At 43.8% G+C, this 21,323-nt stretch overlaps 1 protein-coding gene across 7 annotated transcripts in view; it reads left to right on the forward strand.

Annotated features, from left to right (window-relative positions):
• The window catches only part of ARHGEF3 (Rho guanine nucleotide exchange factor 3), a 245,027-nt gene that overhangs the window by 138,836 nt on the left and 84,868 nt on the right, over positions 1-21,323 (forward strand). Inside the window, exon 1 of one of the 7 annotated variants that reach the window (XM_053296332.1) lies at positions 18,030-18,213. The exons of the other annotated variants lie outside the window; for them this stretch is intronic. The gene's annotated coding sequence lies outside the window, so the exon portion shown is untranslated. Of the gene's footprint in view, positions 1-18,029; positions 18,214-21,323 lie in introns of those variants that run through there. 7 annotated transcript variants of the gene reach the window in all.

The raw sequence follows: 21,323 nt of genomic DNA on the forward strand, positions 1-21,323 counted from the left end.
CATATTTGTCCTTAACAACTTCTTTGATTTCATTCCACAGTTCCTCTGGTTCCCTATCAATGAGGTTCAGAACTTCAAAGAGGTTCCTGATGTTCTTGAAAATGGTAGGTACATTCTCAAGATCATATTGTGGAAGCTGGATAGCTCTGTTTTTCCACTTTAGCATTACTTGGAACTTGCACATGAGCATTTTGTGATGAGCAGTCGGCCCCCAGCCATGTCTTTGCTGTTATAACTGAGCTCTTCCATCTCCTTGCACCAATAATGTAATCAATTTGATTTCAATGTATTCCATATGGTAATGTCCATGTGTATAGGCGCCGCTTTGGTTGTTTGAAGAATGTGTTAGCAATGAAAAGATCATTGGCTTGGCAGAAGCTAATAAGCCTTTTTCCCGCTTCGTTTCTGTTTCCTAGGCCATATAGGCCGACTGTGTTTTCCTCCTTACATTTTCCAACTATGGCATTCCAGTCTCCAACCACCAGCATCACATCTTATTTGCATGTTCTGAATTGTAGACTGGACTAGAACATAAAACTCATCAACTTCCTCTTCTTCTGCATCATTTGTTGGGGCGTAGACTTGAAGAACTGTCATGTTAAGGGGTTGTCCATGAAATCTAATTGATATTAGTCGGTCACTAACCACATTGTACCCAAGTACTGTCATTGCTATATCTTTTCCTATGAAAGCAACACTGTTCCTCCTTTGATTTCCATGTCCTGAGTAGTAAACGGTATGGTCTTCTGACAGAAAGTGTCCCATTCTAGTCCATTTTAATTCACTGATGCCCAAGATGTCAATCTGTAGTAGATTCATTTCATCTTTCACTGTGTCAAGCATTCCCATATTCATACTGCTTACCATTTCATGTTCCCATTGTAATTCTGTCTTTACAGCTTCAGATTTTATTTTCCCGCACGGCAACATCAGCTGCTAGACATCCAAAAGGCTTTAGTCTAACCATGTCATAAACACCATCAGTACTCTGAGAGATCCTCAGCTCTTCCTCAGTAGCATGTTGAGTACCATCCGACCTTAGGGGCCCATCATCCGGCACTACATCGACAATCATTCTATTTTGTCTATCCATGTGGTTTTCTTGGTAAAATACAAGAGTGGTTTGCCATTGTCTTCTCGCGCGCAGTATGAAATGATGCCTTTGTTGTTGTCACTGAAGTGATTGTCCGCCTCCAGCACCTTCCTATATCGCTGCTGCCCAATATAGGTGCCTGCTTGCTTTAGCTGGGCAGCTGGGATGACTTTTGCACTTTAGGTGATCCTGCTGGGAGTATATCTCCCGGCATACCTCGCTCATTCCTCCCAGGAACACCCCTCCGCCACGATGAGGCAGCATAGCAGGACTTTGGGGGGGGGGGGGTGGTAGTGACCCTTAGATACATGTATTATTAAGCCATCTTTGGGATTTCTCTCTTCATTTTTAAACACTATACAGTTTAATGGGGGAATATGCTCTAAGTGTTTCTCTCTCCTCTTCACTAGGGTTAAATAATTATACACATGACAAACAAGATGATGTTCTGTGGAAGGGCATGATGTCACCTCCCAAGCAACTATTCCACATTATATAACATGCGATTTGTCAGACCAGAACAGTTTGTGCAGACAGCCTATGCTATACAGTTTATGATAATGGTAACCCAGTCCATGCATGCCCTGCCCCCCATTTGCTTAAACCCATTAATGAAAACAGGCAGTGAGCAACTTATTCATGTCACTATTGCTTTTTCTCATGAGAGCTCTTACACAAATTACCACGCAAATGCTATTGTGATATCCATATCTCTTTATTTGCACCAGCATCCGTATACATATTTTACTGCATGTTGTTTAGAAAATGATATTGGAATTGCATGTTTGTTCTCAATGTTCTTCTAAATGTGGCCTTTTCCTAAATGTGGTACTTAATCTGCTTGCATTGTGATGTGAAGAGATAGGAGCAGATATGTTTTTAAATTGCTTCTGCCCATTTCTGATGAAGTGCCAAGAACTATCCAAACTTTGTAGTGCATTGTGGGGCTGAGTCATCATGAGAGCTGTTCTGTGTCACTCTGAAAGAACATGTAAAAGCATATTCTGCTTTAGTAGAAACTTTTTGATGCTTTCCAGTTTCTCAGATCACTTCTTGTAAAAACATGCAGTTTTCTGAAGAATTTGAGTAGCAAAGTTATTTCCATCAACTCTCCAAATACTGGAAAGTGTACTGCTGCTTTGCCCATATAAGCAACATTGCTTTGGTATCCCAAACGCTGAGCCATTATTGCCCAAGTAAACCAACTTAAAGCCATTTCTCAAATAATAATGAAAATGTCCAGACTTCAAAGAAATTCCTGTTCATAAATTTAGCTCCATTTGGATTTTCAAATAAAAGACAGAATTTTTGCTGTGCAGCTGTTCTTGGACTTTACTGTGTTGCATATTACGTGGCAAATTCGGTTTCCAAGGGTCCATAGGATTAGTTCATTTCCATAATATCCTTCTCAAGCTGGAGAGATTCTACATCTCACAGCAGTAGAGGTTTTTCATAAAATATATTACTTTATTTTTTTGTATTTGTGGTTGCAGAACTTGGGAATTAGTGAAAATGTAACTGTGTTCCATAAATAGACAAGTGTAATTAATGTATTTATTAGTGACATATGGTTGCTGAGGGTTCTTTAAATATTAGAGAGACTGGTGTCATCTCCAGTTCATTAATACTTTCCTCTGTAACATCAGTATCTGCTTGTGTTTATGATAGTATACCCCTTAGATGGATTGACCAGGAAGGTTACACTCTTCTTGTTATACCCAATGTTCCCTATATTTTTTTGTTCCCCTCATCTGTGTGTGGAATGAATTTTGTTCTGGGCAGAAGTGTCAAGACAGTATGTGCAAACATGCATTCAGTGTGAGACCTTCCTGATTCAATCTGCGTGGGATCTAAAATTAACTGAGTGGACATAAAAAAAACTTGTGCGCACGCCTTAGAAGGAACTTCACCCAAATAATATTTTCCAGTATAACATTTTCACTTGGGTAATTTATTATAGGGTAAGAAGATCTTAGCATAATTTGTTGTAGAACACTACCACAAACCACTCTTGAGATAATTATAATTCCCTCCCCAGATGTGACACTTTGAAATTTGTTTACTAAACTTATGCCCATGAGTTGTCTGAATTATTGTTATAGTTAGCTTATTAGGACTATTCATGTGAAAATAACTTGAATCATAGAAACTCAATTGCTCAGGGCTGCATAAATACAGTTTAATCAGCAACAGAATTCATTATTTCCTCTCTTGGAAATTTTGTATCCATTTGAGTCCGTCTCATATGGTTACTGCTTGTTATTAAAGATCTTTTGTTGCATTATGTTGAGTTTGTAACAAGCTGAACTAGAAATACAATTTCTTTAAAAAACAAAACAAAAACCAAACCAATGGACAAGACATTCAGTAGATATAATAGTGGAAACTTACTCTTCCTATACACGTAATGGATTTTATTTGTTATTTGGTATGACTATACTGCTGTGTTGTATGCTGTTTCCCACTTGCACATCTCTTCAGCAGCTGCGCACTGAACTGTGCCACTATTGAAGATAGCATTATTTTTATTGCTTATATTTCACAATATATTAATGCAATGTGTTTGGTTCTGAATCACCAAAATACCCTCAAAATTCAGCCCAGGAACCTTGTTTTTGACACGTGCATATCCAAAGTATGTTAAAATCAAGTTCCTACCACTACTTCAAAATGCCTTTGATTTGTTTTCACAGATGCCGAACAGCAGGATTATTTATGTTTTGTGTGTTACATATTATTTTAGACTCCACACTTGCCTGAGCAGTGCAGAGTTACACCCCAACACTACAGTGGCTGTTTCCTTCAGAGGAGAATGAACAAGCATTGAAGGGTTGTAATGTTACTGTAATATTGCTTTGGTTACAAACAGGTTAAGCAGGTAGTAGTTAGCAAACAGGTACATCAAATGGTAATGCTGATTGAAAAGCAACAGCAGTCTCCAAAAACTATGGCAGCAACACCTTTTGAAGCCTCAAACCTTTTCTCTAACTATTTCAGACTGTATTTTGTTTTTGTTCTCCTGACTTTTCTCTCTTTGCAAACTGGATCATCTTCAGCCCCACCCTGATAGTTAAGTTGTCTAAAACTGGCTTAAGATGATCCCCTTTCTCACTTGTCATGACGCAAAGAGTCTGAAAAGCCACTTTATGTAATAAAGGGTCTTTAAGAAATGGTTGAAGACCCATCTTTTTAGGGAAGCATTTTAACATTTTAGCTGTAATTATATCTGGAGGATTTTTAACTTAAGTTTTATTTATTTATTTTATTTATTTCTATACCACTCAAAACATGCGTGAAAATGTGAAAAACATTTTCACTTGTAATTTTTAATTTTAATTCTGTATTTGTTTTTAGTTTTTATTTTATCTTTATATTTTTATAGTGTATTGGTTTTACTGCCACCCCGAGCAGTAGTGTACTATAGCACCTGCAACAATATTACTATACAATTTGGGGTGGAGTGTGCATGTTTCTATCTTTTTCTTTTTTCAGTTATCTGTTAAGATGTTGTAAAGCAATGCAGTCGCAAGCACAGAATTGTAAAGGTGGAAGGGGCTTTTTCCAGTCTAGTCTAGTCCAACCCCCTGACTGATACAGAAAACCCAGAACTAGAGCATCCCCAACAGTTGACTCTCCAACCTTTGCTTAAAGGTCTCCAGGGAGCAATTGCCCATCATCCCTAACTAACTGGTTCAATTGTTGAGATGCTCTTGCCAAAAAAAGTTTCTCCTACCTGCATGTAACATAAGCCCACTAGATATTTTCATTTGTTTTTGTGTTAATCGATATATATATATAATGCTTAGGTGGTCTGTGGCAAATGGTAAGTGGCAAGCCCTGCCCACACAGTGCTTTACCAATTTGAGGTAACAGAGCAGAAGCACCGTGGTGATTGGGCAATAGGGATCCATATGCAGGTAGGGTGGAGTTGGCTGTGATGTTGAAGGTCAGTTGGAACGCAACTATTAATGGGCAGGGGTCTGCGAAGAGAGGGGTCATGAGGGAGGAAAAAGCCCCTTCAGGAGAAGGAGGCTGCCACTGGGCAAATTAGATGAGGAAACAAGATGAAAAAGATCTGTTAACTCAGGAAGGGAATAGAGAGAAAGAAAGGAGAGGAAGGAAGGGTGAGGGATGGGCCCATCATCCTGTCAGCGGGCTGAGAGGAATGAGCGGCCATGGCGGCAGCAGTGAGGAAGGGCCTGGTCAGTCACTGCTGCTGCAGCTCCTGCAGGGAGGAGCAGGAGTGGGGTGAGGGTGGGGAGGCCTCTGGGGTTAGGGGGCTTTGGCTTGGCCAGTCAATGCCGAAAACGCTGCAGCTGCAACCATGGGTTGAGGGGGATGGAAGCAATGAGATGGAGGAGGAGCAGGAGCACGGCTCAGGTGAGGGTAGAGAGATCTCTGAGGCTGAGGGGGCTGTGGAGGGGGTGATGGGAGCAATCAAGTATTAGAGCACAGATGCTCTGCGTGAGTTAAGCTAGTATTAAATTACTTTGCAGATTTACTCAGAAGTTGTACTGGGTTCAATGGGATTTACTCCCTAGTAAACATGTTTAGGATTGTGACCTTAGTGCTGTGATTCCAGGTATAATCTAGTCTTCTCCCTTCCCTGCAGCTAAGCAAGACTAGTTCACCTTATAAATGAATAAGGGGGTAATAAGGATTATTTAAAAAGTGCATTTCTGCTGGGCAGAGTCCCAGGAATGACATCATACCAAAAACTGAGGTCTGACACCTCCACCCAGCAGCATCTTTCTCAACAATTGCTGTTGGCAGTTGGTGCTGCTGCTGGGGGAAGAAAAGGAGCATTCCAAAATCGGTGAATTAACATCTACTTTTCTCCTGGGCAGAACTCTTCCCAGTGTCTTACAACTTAGCTCTTCTTCTTTAAATGGAATTCATGTCTGCAAGGTTATTTTGATTTAAGTTGGCCTCTTTTATTCCCCAAATGATGTTTTTAGTTTGTGAGCCCCTTGTGGACAGGAGTATTAACATTTTGGAGGACAGGAAAAATAAACAACCACTATAAGTCACTCTGAGCCCATGGGATAGAGAAGCATATACTGTAGACCAGGGCTGCTCAACTTCAGCCCTCCTGCAGATGTTGGCCTACAACTCCCATAATCCTTGGCTATTGGCCACTGTGACTGGGGATTATGGGAGTTGTAGTCCAGGGAAATGCTTGACTAACAAGCAGAAGGCTGCCGGTTTGAATCTCCTCTGGAAATGGGGAAATGACTTGCCTAACAAGCCAGAACTTGCTGATTCAAATCCCTGCTGGTATGTTTCCCAGACTATGGGAAACACCTATATCGGGCAGCAGCAATGTAGGAAGATGCTGAAAGGCATCATCTCATACTGTGCAGGGGGTAGGAGGCAATGGTAAACCACTCTTGTATTCTACCAAAGAAAACCACAGCACTCTCTGGGCGCCAGGAGTCTAAACTGACTCAACGGCACACTTTACCTTGCTTTAGACCAAAAACAGCTGGTGGGGGGGCTAAGTTGATCAGCCCTGATATATAGACCAAATCTATCTAAATCAATTATATGATTGATTTATTTGTATTAGTGCATAAAAGTGCAAAAGTTATATGTAATCATGGATATGGTTTTTGTATGCGGTAAAATCAAAATACTCTGGTTTGTTCATGTAGAAGTAGAACTGATCAAATACACATTTAATCTAAACATAACCTTATACACCCACATTCTTCACTATCTTATCGCAGGAATTTCTAAATAAAGTTACATTGCTTCATCAATCAGCAATCCTGATCACTCAACATTGATTCCAGGGCTAAAGTGATCCCTTAGTCTTCTAAATGTTGAGATTTCTGGTGCATTAATGTATACAAATTCAAGTTGTAAAAGTTGTCAAAAGATTCTTGAAATGCTAAACCCCAGGAATCAGGAACTTGAAATAAGGGCAAGCAGATATTAGGGACGTGCAAATTGATTCGAGTACAAATCGATTTGTACCTGAATCCAGCTGATTCGGGCAATTGGGAGACAGAACAAATCACTCCTGTGGTCTGTTGGCCAGATTCGGGTCCAAATCAAATCGTGCCAGATTCAATTCGAATGATTCAACATTCAGATTCCTCCTTTTAATTTCCCTAGATTCCCAGCTTTCATTTTTTTTAAAAAAGCCAAGCTCTAGCCCTTGTAGAAGTGGAATTATGAAGCAAAATGTGTGGTCGCTATTTTTCAAGTGTTTGGATTCTTTGATGTATAATAATTTTTCCTCAATGAATCCCTATGAGGATTCATTACACAACTTCATTTCTTCTATTCATTTTGACTGTCTTTGGACAGTGCCGACTGTCAACTGTCATGTGCTAACTATACCCCCCCTCACACCCGCAAGGAAATGGGGTACTACTCCCTTTATGTTCTAGGGATTTTTTCAAGTGTTTATACTCTTTGGTGTCTAATAACCTTTCCTCATAATGAATCCCTATGAAGATTCATTACACCCCAAAGAATATAAACACTTCAAAAATTCCTAAAATATAAACTGAGTACCCAGTGGTTTGCCGGTTGGAGAGTAGTTGGCACATGGGATGCCACTAATTCCCCACCCCCACTTGCAAAGCAGTGTGTAATGAAGAGACAAAAGGATCTAAACACTTCAATATTCCTAAACATTAAACTAAGTAAAAATCAGTAAAAACTAAAGAAAATTGTGAAAAATCAACCAATTGCCCCACTGCCTTGAAATTTGGGTGGTAGGTGGTACCCTACGGGTGCCTGTAGGGTGCCCGTAGGACATTTGGTGCCCGTAGGATGTTTATGAATTGTCTGAATCAATCCAAATCCAACCCAATCCAAATTAAATCTGGGGTGATTTGGGGAACAGATTCAGACACAAAACAAATCAGTGGTGATTCAATTTGGACACAAATTGAATTTTAAAAAATCAATTAGTGCACATCCCTATCAGATATGCCTGAGCCTTCAATGGAGGTTCAGCATGAAATTAAGAGTATCAGTCAAGCACTATAATAAGTACATAAGAACAGCCTTGCTGGATCAGGCCCAAGGCCTATTAGTCCAGCATCCTGTTTCATACAGTGGCCCACCAGATGCCTCTGAGAAGCCCACAGGCAAGAGGTGAGGGCATGCCCTCTCTCTTGCTGTTGCTCTCCTGCAACTGGTATTTAGCTTCATTTTGTCTCTGAGGCTTGAGGTGGCCAATAGCCACCAGACTAGTAGCCATTGATAGACCTGTTCTCCATGAATTTGTCTAAGCCCCCTTTAAAGCCATCCAGGCTAGTGGCCATCACTACATCCTGTGTCAGAAAATTCCATAATTTATTTATTACATTTATATCCCGCTCTTCCTCCAAGGAGCCTAGAGCGGTGTACTACATACTTGAGTTTCTTCTCACAACAACCCTGTGAAGTAGGTTAGGCTGAGAGAGAAGTGACTGGCCCAGAGTCACCCAGCTAGTATCATGGCTGAATGGGGATTTGAACTCGGGTCTCCCCGGTCCTAGTCCAGCACTCTAACCACTACACCACGCTGGTTCATAAATTGGTTATGTGCTGTTTGAAAAAGTACTTCCTTTTGTCAGTCATAAATTTCCTGGCTTTCGGTTTCATGGGTTGATCCCTGGTTCTAGTGAGAAAGGGAGAAAAATTTCTCTCTGTCCACTCTCTCTAAAGGTAAAGTGTGTCGTTGAGTTGGTGTCAACTCCTGGTGACCACAGAGCCCTGCAGTTGTCTTTGGTAGAATAGCGGAGGGGTTTACCATTGCCGCTTCCTGTGCAGTATGAGATTATGCCTTTCAGCATCTTCCTATATTGCTGCTGCCCGATATAGTTGTTTCCCATAAAACATACCAGCGGGGATTCGAACTGGCAACCTCTGACTTTCTAATCAGGTCATTTTCCCACTGTGGCTCTGTCCACTCTCTCTACACCATGCATAATTTTATACACCTTTATCATGTTTCCCAATAGTCGCCTCCTCATTTCCAAAGTAAAGAGCCCCAGATGCTGTAGCCTTGCCTCAGAAGGAAGGTGTTCCAGGCCCCTGATCATATTGGTTGCCCTCTTTTGCACCTTTTTCATTTCTACAATGTCCTCCTTAAGATACGGTTACCAGAATGTGTCTGCAGTACTCCAAATGTGGCCACAAGATTTGTATTATAATATTAGCATTTTTCTTTTCATTCCCCTTCCTAATGATTCCTAGCAAGAAATTTGCCCCTTTCACAGCTGCTGCCCACTGAGTCGACAATATGGGCATTACTGTGTTAGAGCCATTTAAATTCAGCTAAAATAAATACATTTCCAAGAGTTCAGGGAAAAGAAATTAGAAGGCAATGCAAAGAAAAAGTATCTGTTTCTTCTTGTGTTGACATCTCTCACAGGTCAGTCAATTGACTAAGAATTAAGTGTTTTGATCTTTTTAGTAGTCAAGGTGTCAGTCTATTTGTGTAGCATAGCATAGTCTTTATTTCGGTCTTTGACCAGCATAACAGCAAAACAAACAAACAAAACAGTTAAGACAATCTACTCCTACAAAGTAATAAGGGATCTCTATAGAATTACCTAAAAACATAGTATAGTGAGTAGAAGAAGCTAAAAGTTAAGACTATGAACATAAAACTATATGTAAAAATGAATCAACTGGTATCAGAATGCTACTGAGTATAAAGGGGACAAGACAGCAAAATTATGTGCCTAATTCAGAATGGATGCAACATACATACAGGCACTAAAGTGTTCTTATTAAACTCTAAACAGATTTTGCTAGCTATGAGGCAGAACTTGGCCACATTATAGGATCTAAAGTCATTCTGATTTGTCAAGAGGAAATTAAGATAAAAAGAATCACTACAGTCTGGCTATGCGCTAATATATGGGGTGATAAGCTTATGTCGAATGTTACAATAGTACTGATAGTACCAGAGTACATGAGCCATCGTTTCAATCTCACTGGAGCCACAGGGGCAAATACGCTCTCCGTATGGGATTTTTTGATATCGTCCATCACAGCTGTGCGCAAGGCATTGCACTGGGCCAATGCCAGAGCTCTGCAGTACTTTGGGACTGTTAACTGGTTTAAATAGTTGGCAGGGATAAAGCTCAAAATTTGACTGCCCAAAAAGACACCAACCGGAATGGAGCCCTGATCAATTTGCCGCTCCATATCATAAACTCCTTCCCTTATTTTGACTCTGGTGCTTTCATAACCCAAGCTTAGCAATGTGGTGGGGAGAAAGCCATAATGATATAGCTTTTCATCAACCCCTTTTTTCCCACCTTGAGTGATATATGTCCTTTAACACAAGTGGAGCTAAACCAGTGGGATGAAAAACCAGCTTAAGCCAGAATTCAAAAATAATAATCCAAGCTCTAGCCTCTAATTTGTGTAGCAAATTTGAGCCATTCTGTGGTGTGTTACCGTAATGTTATGGAGCCAACAGTAATTGGCTGACAGCCTCATGAGATTCCTGCCAGCCCTGTTTGTCCTTGTGGCCCTTTGCTTCCTTTTTGCCAAGCTCTAGTATGTGGCCTCTTGTGGTGGGAGAATCTGTAGCTGCACCCGAAGCATTTACCTGAGCTGTAATGTAGCTCAATCTTGGAAGTTTCCTGTACCTTTCCTCCACCATTTCATGCTTTGTCTCATTTCCTGGGGCTGAGCATACACCTGTCCCCCTGTGGGGGGAAAAAGTGGTTCTCTCGTGCTGTTCACTGAGCAACGGGTTGCTGATACCTGGTCTGAGTACAGTGAAACTGATGCTGTTGATCACTTTAGGCAAGATGAAGACACACCCTTGTTCATGTTGGTGCCACAGCTCAAGCAAGCAGCCACTATGGTAACCTTGAACTATGTGACTGCTAGTAAAGTGGTCTCTGCCCTGGCCAGCTTGCTGGTGTGTGATGTACAGGGGGATCCTCAGCAGTGCTGAAATTGGTCCCACAGTGGAATACTTGGAGGCATTGATCCTCATTCTGAAATGGATTGTCAAACCGTACTGCCCTGTGACAAATCAACTTTGATCAACTTTGAGGCTAGATGGATTGATAGTCTTCCTTGTGGGAACATCTGGGAGCCTTACTGAATTGTCACAGGGCCTGGCCACAGACATCGGGTTTTGATGTCTGTGAGAAAATGAGAGGCTGTCTTGTAGTTTCTGGTTGCCGTACTGCAGGCCTGCTCAACTTAGGACTGTTTTTGGACTACAACTATTTTTGGATAACTCCCATATTTTTGGATAACACAGTGGCCAGTAGCCAGGGATTATGGGAGTTGTAGGCCAACATCTGCAGTAGGGCCAGAATTGAGCAGTCCTGCTGTAATGTGTGCCCAGGAATGGCAACCATCTCCACCTGGCTTGACTATGCAGCACTGGTTATCATGTTGGCCAGTCTCATTCTTTGCCTAGTGTTCAGCTCCATCAGTGCTATCTTTGTATATGCTCCTTCTCTGGGACTTGGGCCAATAGATGTTATCAGTACTGGCTGTGCACTTGGTGTCCCCTTTCATGTACATCTGCATTCTCCCACATTTTAGTCTCTCTGCATGTGCAGTGGTGAGGGGTGGGGAGTGACTGGGCTTCTAGAATGCAGCTAAAAAATGAGAGATTTATCTACAGACCTCTGCATGGAAGAATGAAATGTGAAAGAAGCTTCCTGAGCACAAATGGCTTAGTTGATGGCTTGCCTTCCCATAGATGCTTGATGCAGCCTTTTCCAACAAAACCTTAGCTGACAGCTGTGATATGGTGGATCAAGGGGAGATGTCTGGCATAAGGGGAGCAATCATTCTTCAAAATATGCCAGTTACATACCAGGTCTTATGTAATAGAAGGCAACTGGTGAAGACTGCTTGAAGCAGATCAAGGGGGAAAGCAGCAGAAGTTGAGGCTTCTGTGATGAGTCACTTGATACATAGGGCTGAATGCATTCATGACCCTGACATTCCAGCTGAATTAGTAGCTGAAATGTTGTCTCTGTAGAATGAATGATTCCAGCTGAGACTGTTTGGAATGGACACATGAATCAGATGGCTTTAGACAAGCTATTGAAAATAAATGTAAAACTAAAAGAGCCTGGATGTGCTGAAGGGCTAGACCTTATCCGGCTGGATGACTGATATTATATCAGTGGAAGCAAAGCGAATGGATTTCAGATGATCCAGACACAACTGAAGTAATGACTGGAAGAACTTGTGACCTGAGGGCATGGGAGGTTATATTGAAGTGCCAGTTATGAATGAGATTTGGTCATTCAGGCTTGCATCCTTGGTGACTTTCTGGGTTCCTTTATGGAACTGGAATTCCAGGTTGTATTAGCCTGGAGTGCTGTCAGCTTTATTTGGGAAGAAAATACAATTTTGGGCTGAGTACACATCACAAACTTGGGGTCGAAGTACACATCACAATAACATGGAGTTCTGTGTAACTTTCCCCAAGCTGTTTTCATTTTGCTTATATCCAATTTTACATTTTGTAGACAACAATCGGATGTCTGAGGCTATAATGAAGAGCAGAGGAGGGGATACTTAACCTTTTTCTTGCCCCCACTTTCTTTTCAAAACTGCTCCCTCCTCAAGCAACTTTTTCCCCTGCAGGAGGGGGAAAATACAGGAAGAGGCATTCTCAGTTGGTGGTGAATGGTGAATGCTTTTACCTTGTAGGTTTGCCAAAGACATACTGTATTTACCTGAATCCAAGACTAGGTTTTTTCCAAATTCTTTGAAGTTAGAAATCAGGGTGACATCTTAAACTGAGAGTCCTCTTCCTTTTGGGTAAATATTGGTATAACCTGTATTTAGCTGCTTCTTCTTTTTTTTAAGGCTCTCATCTTAAATTCAGAGTCATCTCGTATTCAGATAAATATGGTACCATCTTGTAGAAGCTATTTGTTTCAACTGCCTTTTGAGAGTCAGGGTTGAGCTGAGTGGGTTTCCTTTTTATTGTATTGTGATCTATTATAATATATTTTGACAGTTTATAATGTGCCTTTTTTTAGTTTATTGCCTGCTATTTGCCCCTGAGATGTGGCAAGCTAAAAATATCCTTTTATGACTCTGAGCTGATAGCACTAACTATCTGGTAGGTCGGCTGAAGTACGGTATCTCCCTCTCACTTTTAATCTGGTCTCTTTAATCTAGAGTGCCGCTAACAGTTTATTTCTTTATTGAATTCTTAAATGATGTTATTGGCTGTTCATAAAACAAAGCTAATCTGGGTAAGAAATGAACTACTAGACTAAGTCAAATTACTTTCCAGGATCTCAGCTTTTCTGCAATTTAAATAAGATGCAGCTCAATTAAGTTTCTCAAGACTTCAAAAGGAAACAGTTAAGATTGACATTTAAATAGAGTGTTACAAGGCGACTGCAATCCTAAACACACTTACTAGAGTGTAAGTCACACTGAACATAGTGGGGTTTACTCTTGAGCCATTGTGTATAGGATTGCAGTTTTAAATTTACTGTTGGACATTTATATAGGGCAGGAAGGAAAATGAGCTTTGCCAAAAGTACTTTGTGAAAGGTTAGGATCCAGCCCATTTATTTTTAATGTACATTTAGAAATGAGAACTGAATCAATGCAAACAGTAGGTTTCAGTGGCTTAATGGATAAATTGATAATGACATATAGGTGAAAGATTGGTGAATGTGAGGAGTGAAGCATTTTCTAAGCCCTGGTGGGCTCACAGGGAGCCTGCTGGCATCGTTCCTCGGAACCTGGAGGTAGCATATAGCCATGAAGACTAGTAGCCATTGATAGAACTGTCGGCCATTAATTTTCTAATCCCCTTTTAAAGCCATCCAAGCTAGTGACCATCACCACATCCTGCGGCAACGAATTCCATAGACTAATTATAAGCTGTGTGTGTCCTTGCTTTTGTCTGTCTTAAAACTCCTGCCAGTCAGTTTCATTTGTTGGTTCTAGTGTTGTGAGAGAGGGAGAAAAGTTTATCTCTGTCCAGTCTCTCACACCATGCATCCTCTATAATAAAAGGCTTGGTGTCCGTCTGTGGATGGACACCAAGCGTGTGTCCGTGCCTCCGATGGTTGTTCTGGGCATGCGCGAAGCGCATGCCCAGAACAGGGCAGGGAGACACAACCGCCGGCACCCGGCGGCCATGTTGAGCGGCCAAGCGGCCGCCCAGAAGAAGCCGGGAAGGGGCGGCGGAGAAAATTGGCCGAGGCCAGAAGAGACAGAGACTGGGCCGGCGGGGGGCCGGAGTGTAGGCCGGCGGTGGCGGGCGGCCCTGGCCCGGCCGGGGAGACCAGCGGCAGCACGGAGGCTGAAAGCGAAGGGCCCGCGCTGGCCACAGACTCCAAAGACGGCGGCGCCCGGCCCAGGGGCCCTTGACGCGGCATGGAGGCAGGCGGGCATGGAGGTAGGCGGGGGCGGGAGGGATGAAGACAGGCCGCGGCATGGAGGCAGGCGGGGGCGGGAGGGAGAATGGTGGCGGCGGGCCCGGAGCCCAGAACCTCGGCCATGAGCTGCGGCGGAGAGGGAAACTGGACGGGGAAAAAAAAGTGAGAAGGGGCAAGGGAGAGGAAAGAGGCAAGGAAGGGGGGGGAAGGGAAGGGAAGGCTAGCGCCCATTATTATAACGGGCTAAAAAATACTAGTAATTTTATAAAACTGTATCATGGCTCCCCTTCGTTGCCTCTTTTTCCTGTTAAAAGCCCCAAACATTGTATCCTTTCCTCAAAATGAAAGTGCTCTTGCCTTCTGATCATTTTGGTTCCCCTCTTTTACATCTTTTCCAGGGCTACAACAACAGCAATAATTAATTAATTAATTAATTAATTAATTAATTAATATACTGCCTGACTGTGAATTTAAAATATTCACAGATTACTAAAAATCAGGCTAAAAGATGTTTTTCAAGGGCTCTTTTAAAGGTGGGTAAAGATGTTGAATAATGAATGCTATGGGCAGCAAATTCCAGAGCCCAGTAGCGACTGCAGAGAAGGCCTGCTCCTGAATTGTGCCCGGCAAGCTGGTGGCATCCAGAGACAAACCTCGCTCGATGACCTCCATGTGCAGTGTGGATCATGTAGAATATGAATACAGCAAATATTTATATATTGCTTTTCAACAAACCTTCCCAAAGCAGTCTACATAAATTATTTATATATACAGCGGGCATGGTATCAGCACATCACCCAAGAACCATTGGCCACAATATGAGTGGGGGCGTGTGCATCCTGCTTTGATTCACTCATATCTTTTTGTCATCTGGCGGCCGTCTTAGGCAAGGCAGAGAAAAATTAGCCCTTTCCTTTCCTCCTAAACACCATGTGGCTCTGCTAGAAGCAGAACCTTCCCACCCACTATGAAATTTTATCAAACTATGAAGTCTGCCCAAACACCCCTAAAAGTAGTGTTTAAGCAATATTTTAAAAAAGAAATCTGCATTTCTTTTTAGAAATGCAGCTGCCTTACCAGCCAGCCCTCCGTTGCCCCAGATGCAGCGCCCCCCTCAACAGCCAGGGTATTTCCACACCCACCACCCTGCCATCACACATGCTGCATCCATTTTCATCCCTTCTCGTCCCCATCCTGCTAACTTGGCAAAGAATCACTTTTAAATGTGGCGATTCTCTTTATTTAGCAGGGGGAGAGTAACTGGCCCTCTCCCCCCCCAGCACAGTTCCTCCAGTGACTGTTGCTGGTGTCTATCTTATGTTTATTTTTACTACTGTGAGTCTTTTGGGGACAGGGATCCATCCTATTTATTTATTATTTCTCTGTGCAAACCGCCTTGAGCCATTTTTGGAAGGACGGTCTAGAAATCGAATTAACAACAACAACAACAACAATAATCCTGGCACCACACAAGCCACATTTTTCATTCTACATGGAGAACTTAAGAACAACACTACACATTCTTAAGTTTAAATTATTGTTGGTAGGTTTGTTTTTTGGCTGAAGGTGATTTACTCAATAACTAAAAGCAATTGCAATGCATAGGAGGTAGGTGGGGTGAATGTTTGAATGTCATTGTGTTAGTGAGCAGGACTGGTGCCATCCTCAAGTGTGCTGTGCAAGGCCGGGCCGCCCATTAAAGCTGATTAAGCACCTGCTTAGGGCACAAAATTGGTAAGGGAAGTGACAGCCTGGGTCACCTGAGGCCCAGGATTGCCTCCCTCCTCCACCTTCCCATGGCTGTCAGTGGGTAGGCAATAGGCAACACACACCTACTCGTTTGCTTGTGCTCCTAGATAGTGCCAGAGGCAGCAAGGAGGGCAAATGAGTTAGCGGGTGTTGCCCATCACCCACCCACCTGCCCTGCCACTGCCGCTAAGTGTTGGGTGGCGGCAGCAAGGAAGCCACCCATTGCCTGCCCACCCTCCTGCCTGCGATGACAAAGGCTTCACTGGCAAGTAGCACAGGCTTCACTGGAACACCACTGATAACGGAGGGACCAGAGACACAAGTTACAGCCCTCCATTCTGCAGCCAGGAGGTGCAAACATGTGACAGCCTCTGTTACTCTGATTGGGGCATAGTGGGATTTGCCCTATTGCATTGTGTGACTAGTGTGGTATTTCTATACTGGATTATTTCAAGGGGGCCACCTAATGGCACAGCGGGGAAATGACTTGACTAGCAAGCTAGAGGTTGCCGGTTTGAATCCCTGCTGGTATGCTTCCCAGACGATAGGAACCCCCTATATCGAGCAGCAGCAATATAGGAAGATGCTGACAGGCATCATCTCATACTGCACAGGAGGAGGCAATGGTCAGGCGCGGAGCCAGCCGAGTGGCAGCCTGTGTCCAGCCCCGCTCGGCGGCCCCTTCCGAAATGCCCATGCACGTGATGTCACGCGCACGAGGCGTGGCTTGGGCTCCATAGGAGCCCAGAGCGAACTCCCCCCTCCCACGCCCGGGCTGCCGAGAGCCCGGGAAAACTTTCTGCCAAGTATTTTAGGCAGCTCTGACTGCCTAATAGAACGTTTTCCCCTTCCTCTCCCTCTCTGGAGGGAGAGAGAGGGGAAAACGTCCTGTTAGGCAGCTGACCCTGCCTGAAATGATGCTCCGAGAGCTCGTTTGGGCTCTCGGCAGCCCAGGCCACGCCCCCTTGTCATGTGACTTTGTCATGTGCAAGGGGGCGTGGCCTGGGCTGCCGAGAGCCTGAACGAGCTCTTGGAGAGTCATTTCAGGCAGTGTCGGCTGCCTAGTAGGATGTTTTCCGCTCTCTCTTCCTCCAGAGAGGGAGAGGAAGGGAAAAACGTTCTATTAGGCAGTCGGAGCTGCCTGAAATACTTGGCAGAAAATTTGCCCGGGCTCTCGGCGGCCCGGGCGTGGGAGGGGGGAGTTCGCTCTGGGCTCCTATGGAGCCCGAGCCACACAGGGCGGGGCTCTCTCGGCGGCTTCTCGCCATTGGCGGCTTGGGTTCTTTGAACCCTTTCGCCCAATGGTGGCTCCGCCCCTGGCAATGGTAAACCTCTCCTGTATTCTACCAAAGACAACCACAGGGCTCTGTGGTCACCAGGAGTCAACACCAACTCACTCGCACACTTTACTTTGTTTAAAGGGGAAATTTTTGGCTTGTAGGTGCCCCTTGGCAAGGGGTTAGTGCTGCTTTGCTTGGTGCCCGATTTCATACGGCACATTCAGCTGTTTAATTCAACACATCCCAATGTGTAGACAAGTCAGAGACAATCCTACAGGGTTGTTTTTGGAGTAGGTTCCAAGGAAACAAGAGCAGACATGGCTCTTAAGACTTGCCCTCCCCATGCCCTTTTCTGGTATTGTGCTTTTAAAAAAGGAAATCTCTGAACCCGGTGTGCCTGTTGCCAGGCAATGAAAGGAGGGGTGAAGCCTCAGGTTGCTAGGTAGCAGAAGGCAAAGCATTCCCTCAAAGAAACAGCCAGTGAGAGAAGCAGGTTGTGAAGAGCTGATGCGTTCTGGAGCTGTTCTGAGCCTCACTCTCTATGGTTGTGGGAGGAGTTTCAGCATGAACCTCAGGTTACAGCCTGTGCTGGATGCTAACAGCACAATGCAGCCAGCAGAATTCTGGTTTGAGCAGCCCAACCAACTTCAAACTGAGGGTTCAAACAAAGATTTGGAGGCAGTAATATAGCCATGGTTGGGAAGAAATCATGCATTCAAATGGTCAGAAATGCTGACCTCAGGTATGTTTAACTCCAGTTTGGTGTTTTGTCTGAAAGAGCCCTTAGAGTTCATTTTTAACTGCAGTTAAGACAATGAAGAGCAGTTCATCAATTGAATCAATTTCCTGTGTGAGTGATGGGCTCTCCCTTGCAAGGAATCTTAACATAGAAACTATCCAGCCACCCATTAGCAATGTTTTAGCTCTGGATTTTCTGCATCAAGCAGGAAACTAGATTAGATGGCCTACAAGGTCCCTCCACTTCTATTATTCTAGATATGAAGGTGGGCAGGTCCCTGGAATAACTTATCTAGGGTCCTAGGGTTCAGCAGCTTTCTTTAAGGTCCCTAGATAAGCCATTCCAGGGAAGCAAAGACTAATACAAATGAGCAATTTCATTTATCACATTAAATTAGTACAGTACTCAAGTAAACACTACACAGTCAAGAATCAATCTAAAAGTTTGTTCTTAGACAGGTATAGTTCACCTCTCAGTTTATACACATACAAACACACACACATGTTGGGGATTAAACATTTTTGGAGTAATTATCTTAAATAATATATATAGAGAGAATAATAATTGTGAGGTTGTAACAAATCTAAGATTTGCTTGGTCTCAGTTCTAGACAGTTGGATTATATTTGAAGTTGGGCTTTATTATACTGACACAGTCATGCCAGTATAGTGAAGACAGAGAGCCGGGTCTCATGATCAGTGAGACCCGGTTTGGGGCGGTGAGCGAGGAGGGAACCATGCTCCAGCATGCCGTGCGCAAGCGTGCAGGGCATGCTGGTGAGACCCCAGAGCTGGGAGGTGGCTTTTCGCCTCCCCTCCAGGGGTCTCCTCGTGAGTAGCCTCAGTGCAGAGCCGCGCCGCGGCTACTCACAATTATTAAAATCAGGTTTGTGGAGCGCTCGCTCCACAAACCTGGTTTTATGGCAGAGTTACTTAGGCGGGTTACCCACCAAGAACCACCGGGCTCGCAGCCGAGCCCGGTAGTTCACACAATGGGGCAAAATCGGGCTAGTCTCTGCTAGCCCAATTTTGCCCCATCGTGTGAATAGCCTCTGAGAGTAGTTTCAACATTCTACCATTATAAGCCCTGAATATTCTGTTGCTTATAAAATTAAAACCATTTGTCTGATCTGCCTGGCCACCAGTGTACATTCACTAGGTGACAAGAGACACCTCCTCTGCAAATTTGGTGATGATCCATTGAAAAATGGCTTAGGTAGAGCAGTTTAAAGTTTTTCTCTTTTGAACAGGGTTGGCAATGTTCTTTCAGACTGAAGAAGTGGTGTTGACATGAATTTGTAGTCCATGCATGCCAGAAAAGTGCTTTTTGTGTGTCCCTTTGGGACCCAATTGATGATTATTGTACAATTAATCCTTACAGTTGCATTTCAAGAGGCTGAAAAATGCATCTTTACCGCTAAAAAAGTCTATGCAATAGGACTTTTGAAGCTGCAGTACCCACAGCATTGCCCACGCAACCATTATGGCGGTCAACTCCTTCCCTGTCTGAACCTTGGAAGCACAGCCCTTGAGCTTCCTTCCCCTACCCTCTTCTTATCTTCCCCCACTGCAGCTATACTTTTTAATATGGCTCCTTTGCCTTAGAAAAAGCACTGTACAACTCTGGTCATTAGTTACTCAGCAGTTGTCACTTATTCAAAACCACGTGCATTTTGTCCCGACCTCCAGCTGGCACACTGCTCTGTGCAGCTGGGTATAAGCTGGAGGCGGTGGGAAGGAGACGTGCTCCATTTAGGTAGGCTGTGACGGGCTCCTCTAGGCTTCACTGTGTGTGTGTGTGTGTGTGTGTGTGTGTGTACAGTGGGGTTTTTTTGGGGGGTGGCTTTAGTTTGGATGGCTGCAGTCAGTTTGTGTGTGTGTGTGTGTGTGTGTGCGCATGCATGCACACGCTTGGATGACTGCAAGGTCTTTGTGTGTGTGGCTGCAGTGTGTGTGTATGTATGTAAGTTAGGGATGTGCAAACAGGTTCAACATCGAATGTGTTCAGTGTCGAACCGGTTAAGTTTGACCATTCGGGGTTGAACTGAACCATCCCCTGTTCAGTCTGACCTCGGACTGAATACTCACTAACTGTTCAGGGAGGTTCACAGAAATTATTACTTTTTAAATATATTTTTTTAAACTTACTCCCTCTGGGGGAGTTGTTGGAGGCAGCAGGAGGGGTCCATGGAGTTTCCCCCTCCCCCCTCCAGCCTCCCTTCGGGTTTGGGCTCTTCCACTCATTTGGGCCTTCCCCCTCCGGTGCCTCAGCCATTATGGAGGCCGCCGCGACTGCGCAATTGGCCTCTGCATGACCCAGCGCAGAAGCCAATTGCACAGGCGCGGTGGCTGCCATAATGGCCATTGCGCCAGAGGGAGGAGGCCCGAATGGGCCGAAGAGCCGGCCGGCCGGCCGGCCAGTATGGGCATCAAGGGAGGCTTGCGGGGGAAGGGGGAATCTGCACGGACACAGACCTCCTACCGCTGCTTTCAACAATTCCCCCGGAGGATGTAAGTTTAAAATATTTTTTTTATTTTAAAAAAAATGGTCGCGAATACTGTCAGACCGAACTGAACTGAGTGGGGGGGGGAGTTCGAGGGGGTGCCAGGGTGCCAGACTGAACTGGACTAGCCAGTTCCGTGCACCCCGCTAATGTATGCATATAGCTTTGTAACTTGTGTACAACTTTTACAATGTTTTGCTGATAACACCATCCTGAGGCAAATTAAATCAAGCAGGAGACATGTGAGGTTTATGGGAAATTTCTGGGAAGATAATCTGTAGTTTTGGATGTAGTTGTTCAAGCATTTGTTTAAAATTATCTCTGTGTGTGTGTGTGTGTGTGTGTGTGTGTGTGTGTGTGTGTGAAGAAAAAGGAACAAATGAAGGATTTAAAGTGAACACTAATTACCTGCTTCTTGTTGTGTCCTTATTCACTGCTGAATATTCATGAGGTGAGATCACACTGTCACTATTACTAAATCTACGAATCTAATCTAATTTTTTTCAGGTGTGTGTGTGTGTGTGTGTGTTTGTGTGACTTGATCTTAGTTGAAGGCTTAGTTGAAGCCAATGGACTTCAATGGGCCTGAAAAAACTGAAGAGCTTATGTT

Source organism: Hemicordylus capensis, chromosome 2, assembly GCF_027244095.1.
Source record: "Hemicordylus capensis ecotype Gifberg chromosome 2, rHemCap1.1.pri, whole genome shotgun sequence".
Classification (NCBI taxonomy): Eukaryota; Metazoa; Chordata; class Lepidosauria; order Squamata; family Cordylidae; genus Hemicordylus; species Hemicordylus capensis.